The sequence below is a fragment of the Coturnix japonica genome, chromosome 14 (genome assembly GCF_001577835.2).
Source record: "Coturnix japonica isolate 7356 chromosome 14, Coturnix japonica 2.1, whole genome shotgun sequence".
Taxonomy (NCBI): Eukaryota; Metazoa; Chordata; class Aves; order Galliformes; family Phasianidae; genus Coturnix; species Coturnix japonica.
The window spans coordinates 2,753,277-2,771,809 of NC_029529.1; the positions used below are offsets into that span (position 1 = coordinate 2,753,277).

General features: G+C 48.5%; 1 protein-coding gene across 5 annotated transcripts in view; it reads left to right on the forward strand.

The window, feature by feature from the left end:
* Positions 1–18,533, forward strand: part of ELFN1 (extracellular leucine rich repeat and fibronectin type III domain containing 1) — an 85,239-nt gene that overhangs the window by 6,030 nt on the left and 60,676 nt on the right. For 3 of the 5 annotated variants that reach the window (XM_015876966.2, XM_032447662.1, XM_015876965.2), the window contains exon 2: positions 11,095–11,207. The exons of the other annotated variants lie outside the window; for them this stretch is intronic. The gene's annotated coding sequence lies outside the window, so the exon portion shown is untranslated. The remainder of the gene's footprint in view (positions 1–11,094; positions 11,208–18,533) is intronic. 5 annotated transcript variants of the gene reach the window in all.

Below are 18,533 nucleotides of genomic sequence, written 5' to 3' on the forward strand. Positions count from 1 at the left end.
GTGAGATGTCTGTGATGTCAAAAGAGTCCTACAACGTGTTTATAACCCTGCTCGGGATTTGCCGGGGCTTCTCAATAATGCATTAATTCAATTACGCATTCTTAATTAGTGTTTGCTCAAATTGGAGCAACATCATCAATTTGCTTTTGCTGCCTCTTATTTTTATTTTTGCTTGTTTTGTGGATTTCAGTTGATTCTTTCCCCTCTGCTTTGAGCTGGGTAGCGCACAGCTGCATGCTCACACCACGAGCCGCAGCCTCTCTGGTTCTGCTCTCTGCTATGAATAGTTCCATGCTTGCAAGCTGCACAGAGCTGACCCGGCCCCATCATTAGAGGAAGAGGAAGCAAAAGGGACCCAGGTGCAAAGCTGAGCAGCGTGTGGGGCAGGATCAGGCCTTGGGATGTAACTTAGGGATGCTCTAAGCAGGAGGATTACTTCTTGCATGGAACGCTGTGTTTTCCTCCTAGTAGATCAGGGAGGCCAACATGAGCCTCCCAGCAGCAGAGGGGCACTTGTCCTAAGCTTGTAGTGCACAGGTCGGGCTTTTCCCTCCCCTTTCCCTGTTTCTTCCTGTTAAAAAACCCTTTGCTTCCCTTCCCCACCCTCTGCCCACGCTCTCCCTGCTCAGAGGCGAGCGGTGCCATCTCGAAAGCCCCATTCATCACCTCCCGCTCGTGAGGCTCACAGCCACCGCTCAATTGATGGACTGCGGCGGTGAGTGAATTCAAAACCATTACGTTCCTCAGACAGCTCTTAAATATGACAAGATGGAAATCAAATCTGAAGGAAGCCCTGCAAAGGTGTGTCTCTGGCCAAGGAATCCTATGTGACTGTGGGGGGCTGCTTGGGGTCAGGGGAGATGCCGCTGGCTGCTCTGTGCCCATAGGGGGGGAGTGGACAGGTGAAGAATTAAGGAGAAATATTTTGCCTGGTTAAGATGAGTGTTGTATAAAGCTGTCTGCCTGATGCTTTGCATGAATTAATGAGCTGATTGATTAGGGAAGGCTTGCAGCAGCCAGGTGAGAGAGATGGTTCTCGTCCTGCTGTTACAGATGGGGGTGAGGATTAGGGCTTCCAAGCTTCTCACATTAGCAAACGCTATGATTAAGACATCTGCCTGTGTCTTGTTTCCCTGATTGATTGATCTGATTTCTGGATGCTTTTTGGTGTTGGAGCAGCTGCGAGCGCTCTGTGGCTGATCTCAGCCCTGCGGAGACTCAGCTGGGGATCCCATCTCTGCTGTGAGCTCAATCTTCCAGTGTGTTTGTGGCAAAACCCAGCAGCCTGCGCTTGGCTGTGGTGTTCGTAAGTGACAATCTCCTCTCCTGCCGCTGGATGAGATGAGCTCTCACCGTTCCTTGCAGCATCGGCTGTTTAATGTGCCATCCTCTCACCATCCAGACTTTACCAGGCAGAGCTGGCTGTAAGCATCCCCGTGTCGCTCAAAGCAGCTCTCCTGACACCTGCGGCTTGTAGCAGCCCGCTTGCTGACCGCCGGGTGCATCTCTTCTCTGTGCTGAGATGAGCACAGCTTTCCAAGAACAGTTCACTGAGCAAATGTCACTCTGCAGCCCCAAAATCTATCAAAAAAAAAGAAAGAAAGGACATCAACTGTAAGCATTAATCATCCCATATCATCCAAATAAAGTCACTGCAGCCAAGCGTTGTCAAAGGAGAAATGTCTCGACTTCGGTGCTGTCCCAGGTACAGTTTTTCTCCATCTACCTGCTCAGCGTCATGCTGAGGAGTTTGGGGTGTAGGAGCACCAGGTGATGCTCTACCCAAACCCCTGCCCGGTGGTATGGTTTAGAAAGAGCAGCCATAACCCTGTGCTTGTCCTGCCCCTGCTCAAGGCACAGGGGGTGCAAAAGCTGCAGGCAGGTGTAGAAAGGGGGAGGGATGGGGCATCTCAGGACCTGAGGGATAGCAGATGTAGTGCTGCTGTTGAGCCGACTGACTCCTGAGGATGCAGGAGTGACTGTAGTCTTGTCGCTTCCAGCTGCCTTCCCCTGAGAAAGCAGAGCTGAGCAGTGAGTTGTGAGCACTGCGAGCAGCCTGAGGGCATGGAGGGCTGCTGCCTGGCCTCTGGAAGTGCCTCAGGTGCAAGAGTTCAGACCAATCTCCTGTGTTTTATGGTGCTGTTGAACTCTTATCTGTCTGGGTTTCAGTCTGTCCCTGAAGGCTGTGGCACCCNTGCTTGAGGTGCAAGAGTTCAGACCAATCTCCTGTGTTTTATGGTGCTGTTGAACTCTTATCTGTCTGGGTTTCAGTCTGTCCCTGAAGGCTGTGGCACCCTGTCTGTGCTGGGAAAATACTGGGCTGTGCAAAGAGTTGGGTGTGGGTGGGCCCTGCTGCTTTGCTTTGCCCCGACTGTGTGTGTGGGGTGGATGCAACCTGTCCTGCTCTGCTCCCCACATACAGGGGCTGTGTTCTGTCCTGACAGCTCAGTCCATCCCCACTGCACGACTTACCCAGAGCAAATGTGCCCACTTGGTTGTCTGCTGTCCTCCATTTACGTTGTACAGGGAAACCCTGAGCACAGGAGCAATACAATCACTTCTGGAGAACACCTCCCACGATGGAGTAAAAGCAAAGCTTCAATAAATGGTCACGTTTCAACAGCTGTTCCTGTTCATAAAGGAGCAGAATTCGGGCAGTGGAGTTTGTGCAACAGCTTTGAATGTAAGACAAGGAGGAGAAATGAATCTGTGTATGCAGTCTTTACAACGTCCTGAGAGATGCTGTGTGGGTCTGTTTGCTGATGTTGAGCTGCAGGAATGGTTTTACAGAAAAACTGCTCTCTTCTATATTAAAATCCTTTCCAGTGGTGGACTAATTCTCAGTTCTCTGAATTATACATTGACTTGAAGGGAAAAACAAACAAGCAGCTACACTTTCTGCATGGCCTTCCCTTTTGCTATGAAGAATTACCACTTCCTATTCTGTTTTCTTTTTCTCCCCTGTCTGATCTCTATCTTAATAAGAGATCAGCCATAATGCAGTATTGTGTTGTATAGCCCTCAGGACAACTCTTTTGCACTGAAACTCTGACTTGTGGCAGTGGGCAGAGTGCTACACTTTTCATTTTAATTAGCTCATTCTAGGCTGGGAAATAAATGTATTTTACGTATTGATCTTGCTTTTCACCCCATTCGTTTTGAAGTTCCATTGACTGTGTTTTCAGCAGGCCAAATCCTGGCTGTCGGTCCCAATCCTGACTTGATTCTGTGGGTTTGGCTTTGAGCAGCTCCTTGGGGATCCACTCCAGCTCTGGTATCTGAATGGGAAAACAGACTTCAGATCTGGTCACATCCTTCAAGCCCCTTCTGGCAGCTGGGGGAACCATGCCTAGTTGGGAAACCTGGAGGTGAAGTGATGTTATCTGGGATGTAGCTGCTGGGTCTTTGTCCTCTGACACCTGCTTCTGCTCCAACTACAAAACCCAGTTCCATTCTTTGTCCCCAGTTTTGCAGTGCAAGGAAATTTGGGCTTAATTTTAAATGTTCTCCTGAATTTTGGTGACGGCAGATTGACGCAAGCGTGTGCTGGAGCAGGGCCTGTTCTCTTATGCATATGGATGCGTACACAGCTGTAAGCTTTTTCCATCTTTAGGCTTCCGCATCCGACTGAGATCTTCTCCCCCTCCCCGCCTTGTGCTGTGGCCTCCAGGGGGAGGATATTGGTGTGACCTGAGTGGAGAAGGGCTCATCCATGGGATGTGGAGGACGCCCATGATGCAGTCAGATATCTTCAGTGATGCTCCTTGCTTTGAGGAGGTGGAACGAGAGCTTTCTCCATCAAAAGCATGCAACAGTATACCTGGAGCTTGCTGAGGCTGGAAAAATAAATTAATTGACCAAGCAATGAGGTTTGGTGGCCTTTCTGGGTGCTCTGAAGGTTGTTTGTCAACTAGGCCAGGGCTGGTTTGGTGCTGGCCAAGGTGTTACGCTATGGGATGGAATGCTGGTGTGCTCTCACCTCTGGTTAATCCCATTTATAAAATATTGTTGTCTCTAAAAGGGAGCCAACCCAGCAGTTCAGTGTGGGTTTCTTCCTTCCAAAATATTTAATTTTAATTGCCTTATTTCCTATGGTCAGGTTGGAGTAGATGCTCCCTCTGCAGCAAGTGTTCTCTGATATCCCTAAATAGGATTCTGCAGTCTCCGGTGGTTAAAGTGCTTAGTTAAGGTCCAGGGGTGTTTTTTATCCCAGTTTGGTCTGTCCCCACCAAAGCACAGGGTTTGTAGTGATGAGCAATTCAGGGCTTATCGCTGCGGTGGGAAGAAAGCTGTGAGTGCCAGACCCGTGCTCATGCAGGCTTGGAAGTGCATTAATTTTTCCACATCAGTGGGAGCCGAAGCTGTTGCTGAAGGTGCCTCTAGCTGCCAGGAGTGAGACACAGATGTGCTGTGTGGTTTCTTGGGGGCAGAAACCTGTGTAGAAAACTTAAGTATGTATTATATGCCTTGGAAAGCCTTCTTTAATATGCATCCCAGGTGCGGGTCTACTGTCGGCCGCACAACGGGTGGCTTGGGCTCCATGGCTGGTGGTGCGGCTGGAGCACACACTCTGTGGCTCTGTTGACTTTGAGGGATGTGCTTTAGTGGGCACGGTGGCAATGGGTTGGTAGTTGGACTAGATGATCTTAAAGGTCTTTTCTGACGCTAATGATTCTATCCTTTCACTAATTTGGCTCCAGAGATGTGAATGAGGGAGCCTTGGGCTAGCTGGAGGGGCAGCAGCAGGCCAGCAACTGAAGTGGGTCAGCATGGGATGGCAGTTTTCCTCTTCTATGTAAGAACTCCCTTAAAGGTGGGATGCTATGGTAACACCCGCTGTGGAGGGACCTGAGATGCATTGACTGCAGTCAGGACAAAGTTACCTTCCCAATTACAGCCTCAGGCGGTACATGCTGGAGGAGAAGGAAAGACAATAAGTGAAATGAGCCTCTGTTTATCGTCCTGAAGGTCTGTCCGTTAGCTAATGAGGCAGATGGCTGAGCCTCTTATTAAATGATGCTTCTTAGCACTTCTGTAGAGTTATAGGTAGTAACTCATTTAAAACAGAGCTCTCTATTGACAAGGGGCTAAAAACAGCACCTCCTTCTGCCCGTGATCTGATTTCGTTGTGCAGGTGGTGCTGGGGCTCGGGGCAGGTTGGGGTCACAGCAAACAGTGTGCAGTGAATCCAACCCACAGGCAGCCGGGCTCAGCCCTGGGTGCAGTGACTTTGTAAGGCAATACCTCGGCTTTACTCAGCTGAAACACAGGCCGCTTTGTCCAGTGGGTAGCAATGTTGATGGAAGTGATATTTAACCCAAGAAAATACATGATACATAGTCTAGGGTTCCTTGCTTATCCATCATATAATGCAGTGCATGGGGATTAAATATCCGTCCTGTAAAGTTGTTTGAGATCAGTGTTGTTATTTGTTTTGCAAATGATCCTGACAGGGATGCTGAGTGCTATTGATTACCAATAGTTCTTTAAAAATTACTATTATGCTGCAAATTATGAGGCTTGGGGATATCCAGTTATATGATAATGGAAAGGCATTGGTGTGTTATGACATGCATCATAATAAATTTGCTCTTCGTATGTGATGGAGGTTGAAAGGGACAAGATTTATGACTGATAGCATAAGCTGTCTGCCACGGTATGTCCAAGGGAACATGATGGAATTGCCTAGTTGTGCAGCGTGGCAAAAAGTAATAATGATTAAGAAAGCAATTTGGTTAAAAATGAAGAAAAAAAACACCCTTATTCTGAGCAAGATCTCCTTTATCTTCTTGTTGAAGTATGTAAACCACTCCTCTAATTCACAGCTGGTTGAAATCCTTCATCATTCTCCCATACTCCATTCCAGAAGCACCTACAAAGCACTGCACGGGTGGGAATGGCTTCACCTATCTCATGGCCGTGGCTATGATAACAGTGCAAATAAGTGCCCTGAATGAGGTGCATGGATGCCCCTGAAGCTGATGGAGGATGCTTGGGTTGGGTTGTGTGTTCTCATCCTGATGATGACCGTGTGGTAATGCAATCACTTGACTTCCATGCTCCACAGCAAGGCCTTCAGTCTTCTGTGCCAAGGGGGAGCAGAAGAGCTGCTATGGGCTACGGTGACTTGAGCAGAGTCACAGGAACCTTCCATGCCTTGGGGACAGTGCAGGGTGCTGTGACCTTGGCCCTGGTGCTGCTTTCAGTCTCCTTTCCATCTCGGCATGCACAGAGGGCTCTAGGGAGGGCTCCGTGATGGGTAATGCATGCAGGAAGGTGCATGGAGTGAAGGTTAAATCAGACGCCTTTCACCGTGGCCATTCTCTGCTCCTGGCATCCTGCTGCAAATACCAAATGACGGCAATGCAAATAAGCCGTTTCCTCATTGCACTGCTGATCTATGGGAGAGCCCACAGACAGCGAATGCCTGGGTCTGTGCTCTCTATTATCATGCTCAGCAGCAGCTGAGCATGGAGAAATACATGTCCAGGAGCCAGCGCTAGCAGAAGTGTGTGTAAATCAAAGGGGAAGCAAAAAACAGTTTCCTTTCTTCCTCCGGCACCGTCTCAGCATCCTTGGCCATAAAGTCATGTATTGCACTAAGAGTCACCCACATGGACATACCGTGCTGTCCTTATGGCCGCCCAGCAGGGCAGTGCCCATGGGCAGGAGACCTCATCTACAGACATCAATTCACTGTCACTCTGCTGTTTGCTTTGCTGGGCTGCACTGGGTGTGCTTGCACAGCAGCTTCAATTTCTTTAGAGAGGCTCAACACTTGTTAACGTGGCACTTTGGATGAGGGAAGAAGGCGGTTTGGGCTTGTTTAGGCATTACTCTGTCAGCTGCCTGACATCTCCTAAAGAGCCAGCACCAGCCTTCCACGATCCCACTTGGAAATGGGGTGGAGGGAGACTGAAATCCCAATAGGCTGATGGGGGATCAGAGCCCACACGTCCTGCTGTCACTGGAGGCTGGGTGATTCCTGACCACCCGCGGGGCTTCACTGTTACTGGCCCTCCCTCCCTTCCCCCTTTTGTGGATGCTATCAATGGAAGTACTGCCCCTTGACTTGCAATGAAGTAATTATTTATCACGCTGCTCTCTCAGGCTGAGTGCTCTGCAGGTTGCTGTGTGCTGTCCCCTGACCTGTGTGTAACCACGCTGCGATTCAGGAGTAAGTGATAGCTGCAGAGATGCTGTTTGTCACTAGAGAAGGGCCAAGCACTGGGGTGCATGGGGGGTGACCTTGGTTTTGCAATGTAAATAAAATCCTGGGGCTTTGTCAGTGCTTTAGCTGTAGGATTCTCTGCTTCTAGAAAAAGTCCTGAGAGCTTGAGAACTCTTTGGAGGAATTGCAATATTGAGATTGTAGAGGAGGGTGATTCCAGGAGAAGGGAGATCAGGATGGTGCAGTGAATAGCATCTGCACCCTGGAGATGATGGCTCAATAGGCTTTCTTGTCATTGCAAGGAGATCTTTTTGGCTGTTTATTCATCTTTTTCATTCCCAACTAAAGGCAGGTCAGTGTACAGAGCTGCATTAGGAGATGCCCATATCAGGATTCACAAGCATGCTTGTTTTCTGCAGAGGTTTGCACAGGTGTGTGAACATACTGAAAAATGAGGCTTTCCCCTGCATTGCCGTTGTGGGCACCTTAACCTGATGTCTGTGACCCAAACTCTTTTCCCAGGGGAAAGAGCTCTCTTCCAAGATCTTTCCCAACAGCAAACACTTCACAGCGACCCAGGAGAAGCTGGATGGAAAGGAAGAGCCCTTGTCTGTCTCTACTGGTTGTGTGGGCCTGAAAGTGGCAGACTGAAGTGCCACTGCTTTCATCACTGTACTGCTTTCTGGAGCAACTGTAGTGTGATGCCACGTGTGCAGGTTCTGGGACTTCTTTTGATACCTCATTGCGGTACATCTTATGATTAAAAAGATAATATGGTTATGATTGGAGCTGTGCCTTTTGGCTGGGTCACTCGGTCATTTCTCACAGGAGCAAAGGCAGAATGAAGTTCAGGAGGGATCCAAGCAGCAGGGGCTGTGTAACTGCCATGCAACTATGCAGAGCAAGCTGCCTGGGTGAAGGTGGGCTACCCCATCTCTGCCCTACTGCTGCCTTTTCAGTTTGGTATTTTTCCTTTCTGTTTTGGAAATCCAATTGCTGCAGAGATCCTGATGTTGGAGAGCAGCTGCCAGCGTGAGCTGTTCCTCTGGAAAAAGGGATCTATCAAAACGGTTCCTTCTTTTTGTCATGCTCTAATTTTGCCAACGTTGGTTTATTTTTGTGGGTTTTTGGTTGTTGGTTTATTTTTTTGGCTTCTTTATTTCCTACTGTATTCTTTAAACTTCCCTTTCAGGGCTTAACAGCTTAACCATTTCAAAGTCATGCCAAGCGGAAATGTAGCATACGATTTTCTCACTAAACATTGTGCTGATCTCTCAAATGTATTCTGGATTTGTATAAAAGCTGCAAAAAACTGGGCTGGAAGAGGGTGAGAATTAGCACTCAGCTGTGGATCCAGGTCTTTGCAGGCTTAGGAAAGCTCTGAGTAAGCAAACTGTGCTCCTTGCCACCTTGCTCTGCAGTGTTGGCATGGTGTGGTGTTGGAGGAGATATGTGTTGAAACAGATACTCATCCTGAGAAAGGAACAGTGTTTAAACTGCCCTTAAACAGAGGTCTTGGTTCTGGCTGTTGGTCCTGGGATCTGATTTGTGCTCCAGGCTCTGCCACCAAATCCCTCTCTGGGTTTCAACCTCTTGGTCCTTCCTCTGTGTTCCAAACAATAACAGTACCCTAAAAAACCTATTCTTTGTGAGTCTCTCCATAAAATACCTGGTTTTCCCTCATTTTGTCAAGTAAAATACAAAGAAGTGATTCACCACTGTTGCCCTCAGGCTGTACCTGGAAAGAACATGCATTTTCCTTGGGTGGCAATGAGCATTTCTGGAAAGGTGGGCTCTTCCTTGCTGCTGAGATGGCTCATTGCTGACAAATGCCTGCTGTGATGGAAGCTGCTGTGCAAACTTGGGCTTTTGGGGTGCTGATATAGGAATGGCACCGGGCACAAGAGGGCAACTTGGTGCTTGAGAGCTGAGAGGTTGGTGCCAGTCCTTCCCAAAGCCATAGATCATCAAGAGCTGTTTTTCTGCCATCCCTGGCATCATTCACATTAGAAGACATCAGATGTTCCTCATTGGCAAAAGGAGGCCGTGGCCCTGAGCTGGGCTCTGGATTGCAGCACCCTCCATTAGAGATGCTCAGGGCTGGAATTTGCTTTCATTACAGCTTTGAGGCTTGCAGGGTGAAGCGAGGGACAGCTCATGATTATTGGAAGCTTTAAAATTCATAATGCTCTTCATAAAGCTTAATCATTCATTAATAATCAATGTAATGCATGCCGTGTTGTATCTGGCTGAAGAAATGCCCACGGTCCCCCAGTCACGTTCACCCACATGCTGCTGTAGTTCAGAGCTCCACGTTCATGTGAATGAGGAGAAGGGAGAAGAGGAGTTTTCCAGGTCCCTTCTTTCTGGTGGGTGTGCTCAGTGCATGCAGAGCAATGTGGTGTGGTGCTTTAGGGGTGTTCTAAGCTGGTGGGAGCCTTGAGGAAACAGAGCTGCAAGGAACAGTGATAAAAAGCACTTTATGGTTCATGTTACAGTAAATCTCCCTTCAAGTTTACTTAATCTTCCCTCCTTTTCAATTAATAACCACCAGGACTAAGCTACTTCCCTAGCTGGCGGGGGAACTAAACTAAAGAAACCAGTTACAGTCATGTTGTTGGAGAGTGTCTGGCTCCACTTGAGTTGTTTTTCCACTATTTGGGTAAATAAGTTAAGACACTGAGAAGGGCTGCAGAGATGGTTGGCAGCGCATTGCATCCCCCAGGAGACCGAGGCAGCACTGCTCATTGGTGGGAGCATCCTGAGCACGAGGGGTCGGTCCTGCAGTTCTGTAGAGAGAAGGCAAACAAGTGGCCTCTGTTTTAGCACCGGATTCATTGCGAGGAGATGTGCCAAGGATCATTAGTGCCACACTCGTCATTATCTTTTGCTTGGATTAGGTTTTTCCATTTTCTTTTTTTTTTTTTTTTGCCTAAAAAAAAAGGCTTGTTCCCGTTAGATCAGATACAGACAGAATAATAGCAGTATCACAAAGATTGAGGTCTGCGAGATTAAATTCGAAAGGGAGGAGAGATGAGAACTGTGGCCCTGCTCGCTGTAACAGCAGCAGTACAGATAAATGGCTCCGTATGCAGATATCAGGGCAAAAACAGAAAGGGATGCTGGGGAGAGATGGCAAGAAAAATAGGAATTAATCAGCAGATTCAACCATTGTAATAATGCAGTAAACACGGAGAGTTGCATTATGTAAGCTCCTTGGCTTCTCATTGTGTACATGAGCTGATGGGCGCTGGGTGGGCGCAGCACTGCAGGTATCAGAGCCCTGTCCTCGCAGGAAAAGGCGTTTGTGGTGTAAAAGAGAGAGGCTGTTCAAACTGCATAAGGAAGAAGTGGCTCGTGTTGAGCCTGAGAAACGTACGTGGTGCTCAGAAATTCAAAGCTTTGGGGTGAAGTTTTGGGGCCCTTTTTGTCACCAGTGTCCCAGCAGCTTGATGAGGTTTCACTGCCGTCACGGGACATTGCTCAGGCACAGGAGGAAATGGATCTGCTGCAGATTCTCCTTGATTTTAATGGATACGATTTGGTATTATTGAACCCAGTTGGCCAATTTCTCACAAGGAATGACAAGTACCCGATACCCCCCTCTTCCCTTGTGGTCAAGGTGTTAAGCACAGAACACTGTTTGCAAATGAGTTTCATCCTCCGGCTCCTAGTTTGACTGGGAATGGCTCAGCCCTGGGTCCCTCCCAATATATCCACTTAGGCCATGCAATAATTTTGACTATCTCATGCATAGTAGATTAAAGAAGATCTGCAATTTATTTTTAAAGCTTTGAACCAAACACTTGGATGATCCTAGAAAAAAAGGGGCTTAAAATATTACCAACCTCATGATTGCACAAAACTGGAAGCCCTAAAACTTCCCAGTAAAACCTTGTTTCTCTGCACTCTTTTATCAACAGCTCCAACCATGATCAGTGCATAAATCTACCTTAAACACAGGATGCTGGAGAGGTACCAAGGGAGAGCAGCGTGCTCCTGGCTGCGTGGTGAGAAGGGAAGGACGCACACACAGGTAGGGGCTGTTGCTGGGTTCTCATCCTCTGTTGACTGCTTGAATTGAACTAGCCCTGCTTGTTGCTTGGATTGGAGAGGGGAAAGTGATTGAGAAGTGATTCTTTAAGCTTGTCTGAAGGCACCGATGTGTTTCTGGGATCCGCCTGGCCAGGCAGATGGTGGCATTTTCTGCTGTGTTTGCTATTGGTCTTCATCTACCCAGTGGGATTCTGCCCAAGTGCTCATGTAACAGAGGCAGAGCAGTGCAGGGTGCTCCTACAGCCAGGACAAGGCAGCTCTGCCTTCCCTCCCTGCAGCTCCATAGAGAAGTGGAGCACATGCTCTGCAATTACTCCTTCCCAGAATCCAGCCCAGCATTGCGTGTGAAGTCACTGCTGAGCTGCCTTTTAGTGTGGGAGCAGAGCTGGAGGCTCCTACTGGGCTCTCTTAATCCAGCCTTGATCCGTGCACTTCAAACAGGAGCCTTGTTTTAGGGATGTGCTGAGCTCTTGCGTCCCGCGAGGCTGCTCTTCTGCCTGTAAGGACAGCGATGTGCTGAGATAATATTTTATTTTTGGGTAATTCTTGGCTACTGGTCAGTGCTGCGATGCAGATTGATGTTTCTCTTGGACACCTGTAGTTGTGCTGGTGGCTTGTATGGTGCCCTGGATCAGTGGTTTGAGGCAACAACTTGAGCTTAGCTTCTCACCCCCTTGGGGTTGACTCCTTCATATGCAGTGAGACTTATTGCCTGAACTCAGCCCATTTCTTTCCCTTGCGCTGATCACTCAAATGTGTGTTTCTCCATCTGCACGCTTGTGTTCATTTCCTGCAGTGATCACGGAGGACAGGCTGGCTCCTGCTGGGGCTGGGGGCTGCCTTCCCCTCAGAGCCTCTTTGGAGCTGGCTGTGTGTAAGGGTTGGGGTCCCTGGAGTCCAGCATGGAGAGGAAACCTATGTTGGGATCTCTGCTGGAGTGTGGCTGTGCTGGTGGCTGAGTGGGGTGGGGTGAGATGTGCTGGGGGTAGGAAGGAGCTGTGGATTTCTCTGTTCGGATGGGTTTTACATGCATGTTTTATCAGCGCTGAGATTTCTTTGCCTGTGGGAAGGACTGGGTATTTTGGAGAAGCAGCACAGGTTGTGTTGAGAGCACTGAGGTCTCTTGGAGTGATGCTGGGTCCTGCCTGGAGCTGAAGCAGTAGCACAGGTACTTCTCTGTGTGCTTTCCAGTCTCAAAGATGAGGAAGTGAAATGGGAGCTAGGTGGTATAAGAACAGCACATCCTGCCTGGGGAGCCTGTGTTAGTGTTGGGAAATGTCTGACAATGCATGTTCTGTGGCTCATTCCTTCAGAGCAAGGCGCCTTTTATGTTCCCGCTCCCAATTATCCTCTTAATTACTCAATGAAATGCCCAATAAAACAAATCACTATAATTTCTATTTTATTCTCTTGTCTATCACGGTTTACTTAAGAGCACAGGACCCATTAAGGAGGCTCTTTCTCATCAGGGAATGCTTTCCAATAGATCATACTTACCGAACAGCTTTATGTTCCTATCCTGCGTCTCACCCTCACTTCCCATGCCAGTTCACTAATTACCAGGGCTAGTGGTGCCTGGGAAGTGCTGCCTCCCTCACTGCCCATCCACAGCACTGAGTCTGTGACATCCCCATGGCAATAAGATTGTGACATCCCCATGGCAACGGCCTATGATGTCACTAATGGAGATTCCAACTTTGTTGAGCATCCAGGCAGCGGGGCTGAAACTCTTGGGCTCTCACATCTCTTGAGAGAGGAAGGAATTAAAACGCAGGCAAGCCTTTAAAACTGCTTTAGATTTCTCAGAGGATGGGAGGGATGGTGATCAGGGGGCTGCTGTGGGCAGTTCCTTCCCCTGCTTGGGGTTTTGCATAGGGGGAGCTGAGCCCACAGTCATGGTTAATGTGTGGATCATCCTTTCCATGTCCCATGCTCTGCAGTGCACTGAACCCAAAGCCAGCCCAGGATCTGTAGCCTCAGCTCTTCCCTAAACCAGTGTCTGCATTGTCTTCAGTGCTTTATTTAATTCACAGTATAATGAGATGCTGCTCATGCACAGACAGCGAGGGAGGGAGATTCATGGGTATGCCTTTCTAGCAACAGGAAAATCACCTAAAAATCCAGCTCACGTGGTGGGGTGGCACAAACCATGCGGTGTGTTCCAGCCCCACAGAGCTCACCCAGGGAAACCACCTCGCTGGTAACTCATTCAGTAGCAAAAGCAAATCAAGCAGGTGGAAGAATCAATCTCTTTCTTTTAGTTTTTCTAAGGTAGGAATAAAAGTGATATTTCAAAGGGCAGCGTGTCTCGGCTGAGCGGCGGTGGGGAGAAGCCAGCACTGCAGAACAGACTGTCCTGTCTCCCAGCTCCTCACATCGTAACTTCTGAGCTGGATTCAATAGAAATAAATGTTCGGTGGTTCCAGTGGTGGCCTTTGGAAATGGAGCTAATGGAACAAGGCAAAAAAAATACTGTTACAACGTTTTGACAAGCCTTTAAACATTTGCGCTCAGTAGTTTGGAGCTCGGGACCCACCTGCGGGAAGCGGTGCCCTCTGTTAGTGAAGCAAAATCCTGCTGTTAATTAAGCAGACGATGCTGAGCTGGGTGGCTCTGATGGCATTGCCTGTGCTGGGATGGAAGCATGGCAGGCGGCCAGTTCTTGGAGAGCCAAAGGAGGAGAAGGCAGACTGCTGCCCCGGGATGAGGAGGCTGCAGTGATTAAATAGGATCTGCTGAAATCCTTCCAAAGCGGGCTTAGGAATTAAGAGCCATCAATGTCACATGGAGGGTCAGTATCTGCAGGACATCTCCGGCCTCCCCCCGTGCTTCTGTTTAGCCCCTTTTGTGTGCTAGGAAATTCATCCTTCATTTTGGAGCTCTTTTCATTCTCCTGTGGAAAGGCCAAATCTTGGCAAGGAGAGGCACTTGGAGCGGGCAAGGATGGGGCTGTGCACACCAGGGTCAGAGCTGCTTTCAGTTCAGGCCCCATTAGGAAGTTGACACTGGGACTCCACCAAGGGAGGGTGTTTTTTTTTTCCCCCTCCGCCTTTCTCCTTATTTTCTCAGGCAGGAAGGGTTGGTTACAGCAGGGAGACTTGCACACATCATTAGAGCAGAGAGTCCAGCTCCACGCGGCCATCAACCCCAATCAGAGCGATTTAAAAGGCTGCACTTGCTTTAATCATCCAGAGATGCTCCGGCTTGTCAGTGTGAACCCAGGGCTCCTGGATGCGGAGGGATGGAGCTGGGGAAATGATGCTGAGATGAGATTCCTGGCATTAAAAAGGCAGCATTCCTCACCTGTGCGCTGGCCCCAGGGCAGGCCTGGAGGATGAGGTCCTTCATTTACTGTCTCCTCATTTCCCTCCATGGAAAGGAGGTGGCCGTGAATCTATGTCTGTGTGAGCTGTTCTGAGACACGCAGGCAAAAAGTGCCTGCCTGCAAACTGATAGCTGCATCCCAAGCCCTGTGAGTTGTGTGAACGCAGCCCTGCTGTGCTCGTGCTGTACTTTCCACACACCAGCTACAGCCGTGGGTCCTTCTCTTGGCTTTCTCCTCCCCCCATGACAGCCCCACATGCTGTGTGCATCACCCTTGGATGAAGAAAGGACCGACATGTGAGAAACATGACAACTACCGCCATGCTGACTGCAGAACATGAATGTCCTCCCCCAAGCATTCCTGCATCCTCAGAGGTGCTTTCATGATGCCCATAGAGATTTTTTTCTAAGAAGGGGAAAAAAAAACCTCCTTCTGCTGATTCTTGTGCTCATTTCCACTCCCCTTCAGGTGTTGTGCTGCAGTCTCACAGGCTGCTGGCTCAGGTTGCACCCCAGGACTGGATAAGACCAACACAGTTCTGCTAATGACCCCCGAGATAGGGGTGATGTAGAGGCAAAGGTTTGGAGAAGATTTATTATTGAACTCAAACTAGGAGCCTTCGGCTTGTGAAGCAATTAGCCGGTGTTCTGCCCTAACTGCTGCTCATTAAAGACGAGCAGGGCTGAAGGCGGCGTGTAGGAGGCAGCCAGGACATCTTTCTGGACTTTGATTTGATCTCTGCCTTTCATGGCCTTCCCCTTTTGTTCTTGATCATTGGCTTTAAAGGCAAATCTTTGACAGGAGGCAACAAAAATCTCCCTTAAGCAGAGAGGTTTTTGGCAACGAGCGTTTGCCTTTTGGAGCTGCCCTCTCTGTTGGGTAAACATGAAACGATCCTCTCTGACTGGAACTGATGCTCTGGAGCCATGTTATTCTATAGGGAAGAGGAATTTTCACCCATTTTCAACATGGATTATTTTTGTGACTGACTGTAATAGTCTCTTCGGTGGTATTAAGACTTATTATGTCAGGATTTATTTTGGTGTGAAGCGATTGGACATGCTGTATTCCTGTAGCTTGCCATTGTGTGCCGAAGCCCAAGCGGCCATCTCATCCCACTTCCACCATGGTGGTGATGGATTTTGCACAGCTGGGCCCATCTCCCGAGGCCAGCTGGTGCCCATTGCCTTGTAACTGCTAAAGGAACAAACTGAAGGGAATGAAGTTACCTTGAAAAGCGTGGAAAGGTCCTGTGGGTAAAAAATCTGTATAGAAAAACTGCTTAGAAAAGGGAGTTGAGGACCTCAGGAGAGGGTTTGCACCTTCAGAGCAGCAGTGTAAGCGCTGGGAACTACCTGTTGTTATCAGCAGAAAATGCATGTGAGGATTAAATGTGGATTGTGCTGCAGTGATGCTGAGACATCTAAGAAAGGGCTTTATTGGTCCTAAAACAAGCAGCATTTGCTCAGGGACATGATTTAGTGGTGAGTTGTTAGAGTTAGGTTGGCATGGTTAGGTTGTAGTTGGACTTGATGATCTTTAAGGTCTTTTCCAGCCTGAGCAATTCTGTGATGCTGATCACAATGAGGCAGTGAAGCAGTAAGTTTATTAGCTAAGCAGATACATTGGTACCTCTGGGCGCATTGGAGATGTAAATATAGTGGATCTGCTTCTCAAAGTCATGATCGATGTGGGATTTTGGTGACCAGTCCTCGTGCTTTACCAGAAATCAGTAGAAAAGGTTGACTTAAAACCCTTATAGCTTTACCAAACCAATTAGAAATGAGTGGATATTGTTGGCATTAAACAGGTTGCTGTTCTTCTAGCTCCATTAACATCATTCACATCATCCAGGACATTTAGTTTGTGCTGCTCCTGTCTTACTGTAGTGTAGAAAGGATTCAGTTCATGGGTTTGACCTGTCTGTGCAGGGGCTCCTCTGGCCTAAGCAGTCAGCTGGCCTCGACGCATTCTTGGTGATGTACTCTCAGCTGAGCACCTCCACAGGGCCAGCACCAGCTCGGGTCAAACTTGGGTGTGTAGTGATGGATGTTGGGGTGCAGTGGCTAGCTCACATTGACTGAGATGCCTGAGGCAGTAGGACTTTGCTTGCCCTAAGATCCTGCCATGCTCAGTGTATGGGCAACTGAGCTGAATCTGCAGTCTGGATTGCCTTCAGCTTAGGAGAAAGAATGCATTTACAGCCTGCTGAGCAGACTGGCCTCATTCCCTTCCAAGAACAGCCCCTGTGTTCAAGAAGGGAATGTAACACAGTGAGCAAGGCAGCCCCTCTGCCCAACAGGGCATCCACAGGACCGGCAGGAGGGCCCCGCAGTCAGGAGGAGCAGGAGGGTGTCTGTCTGTCTGTCTGTCTATCTGTCCATCCTCTTCTACCACACAAACCCAAGTTAGCCTCAGCTACTTTTGGCAGCCCCGTTCTTTTCTCTAGCAAGTGCTGGGCAGCTTGGGAGGTGACGGGGAGAGGAACGCTCTGTTCAGCAGCTGCACATTCCATTAATTTAATGAGGATTTTTAAATATATATATATTTTTTTCACGAGGCAGATGGTAAAATAGCTATTTTCTGTTGTCTAATAAATACCATCAGCAAGGCAGAAAATGTGCAATCTCGCCAAGTCTTTTTTCTGATTCCTCGCCCTCCTGTACTGATGCATTCCCTGTTCTCTGCTGGGAGCCAATGGGGGAGGGTGGTGGGATGGGAGGGAGATGGGATGCGCAAGGCAAGTCCAAAATTGCTGGCGGGACCAGTGCAATAGGACTGCAGCTCTCTCTGATTGGGCAGAGCCTCCACGTCCTGCTGGGAGAGCTGCACTTTGGCAGCCTTTGCCGATCCAATTCTCACTTCATCTGATTGCAGTAATAACAACTCGCACAAATTTCCTGCCTCAACCTGAAATCTTCCAGCTCTGCAATGCAAATAATATAATGTGTGATGAGGAGCGCGATGACAGGGATAATAATAATAATAGTGATGATGCCTTTATTCAATGAATGAGTGAATCAAGCAAGCAAAAATAAATGGCATTCAGAGCTTGAAAATCAATAGGAAGAGAAATCGGGAGGAAATGCAGGGGGAATTGCATTTCTGGGGGAGTGCCATGCTTAGGAGTGGCAGGAAGAAGAGATGAGCGAAGCCCATTGGGGCTGGGCACTCCTTTCCAGGCTGTGTCATTCCTGGGCTCGCTCTTCTCCTGTGATTATTGCATTTGCTGAACTCGCTGCTGCTCTGTGCCTGGTCCTAGGCTCTCTGTGATCTCTTTGCCCCCACTTGATTTATGGCTCTCATGGGCTCTCTGATTGTGTCTGAGCAGTTGGCAGGCTGCAGACCTGACCCAGGGTTGGGTAATAACTTGTCTTTTGTCCCATGCCCAGGAGGTTGGCCATTAAAAAAAAAAGCTCCAGACATCAATTTTCCTCTCCACCGAGGTGGGATTGCAAAATGATGAGATGGTCTTTGCCCTCATTTATCTCTTTTTTCCCTTTCTTTTCCTCGATCTTTTTTTCTTTCCTTATCCTACTGCACATCGCTCTCTTTTTCGTCCCCTTCCACTATCTCCTCCATTATTTATCACCCTCATACCCCTCTGCACATCTCTACTTCTCCTCCCTCTTGCTCTCTTCTGCCTCATTTTTTCCCATATGTTTCTTTCCCATCTCAATTACTCCTTGTCTTTTCTTGCTGTGCCCAGCAGTTTGATATCCTCACCTGTAATAGCTTGCTAATGCATTAATTCTACAAGAGACCCTTAAAAACCCAAAGCCTTGGTGGCCATCACAGCTCACCTTTTAACGTGGCTTCCCCTTGATCAGGGATTCACTTCAGATGGGATTTTCATGTGCACAGCTCTGCTGCTCTGTTAGTAACAAAAAAAGACCAGACAATTCCTGCAACAGGTGAATATATTTCACGGCTCCAATGAGTCGGATATTTCCCCACTTCCCACAGGTGCATGGGGAGATT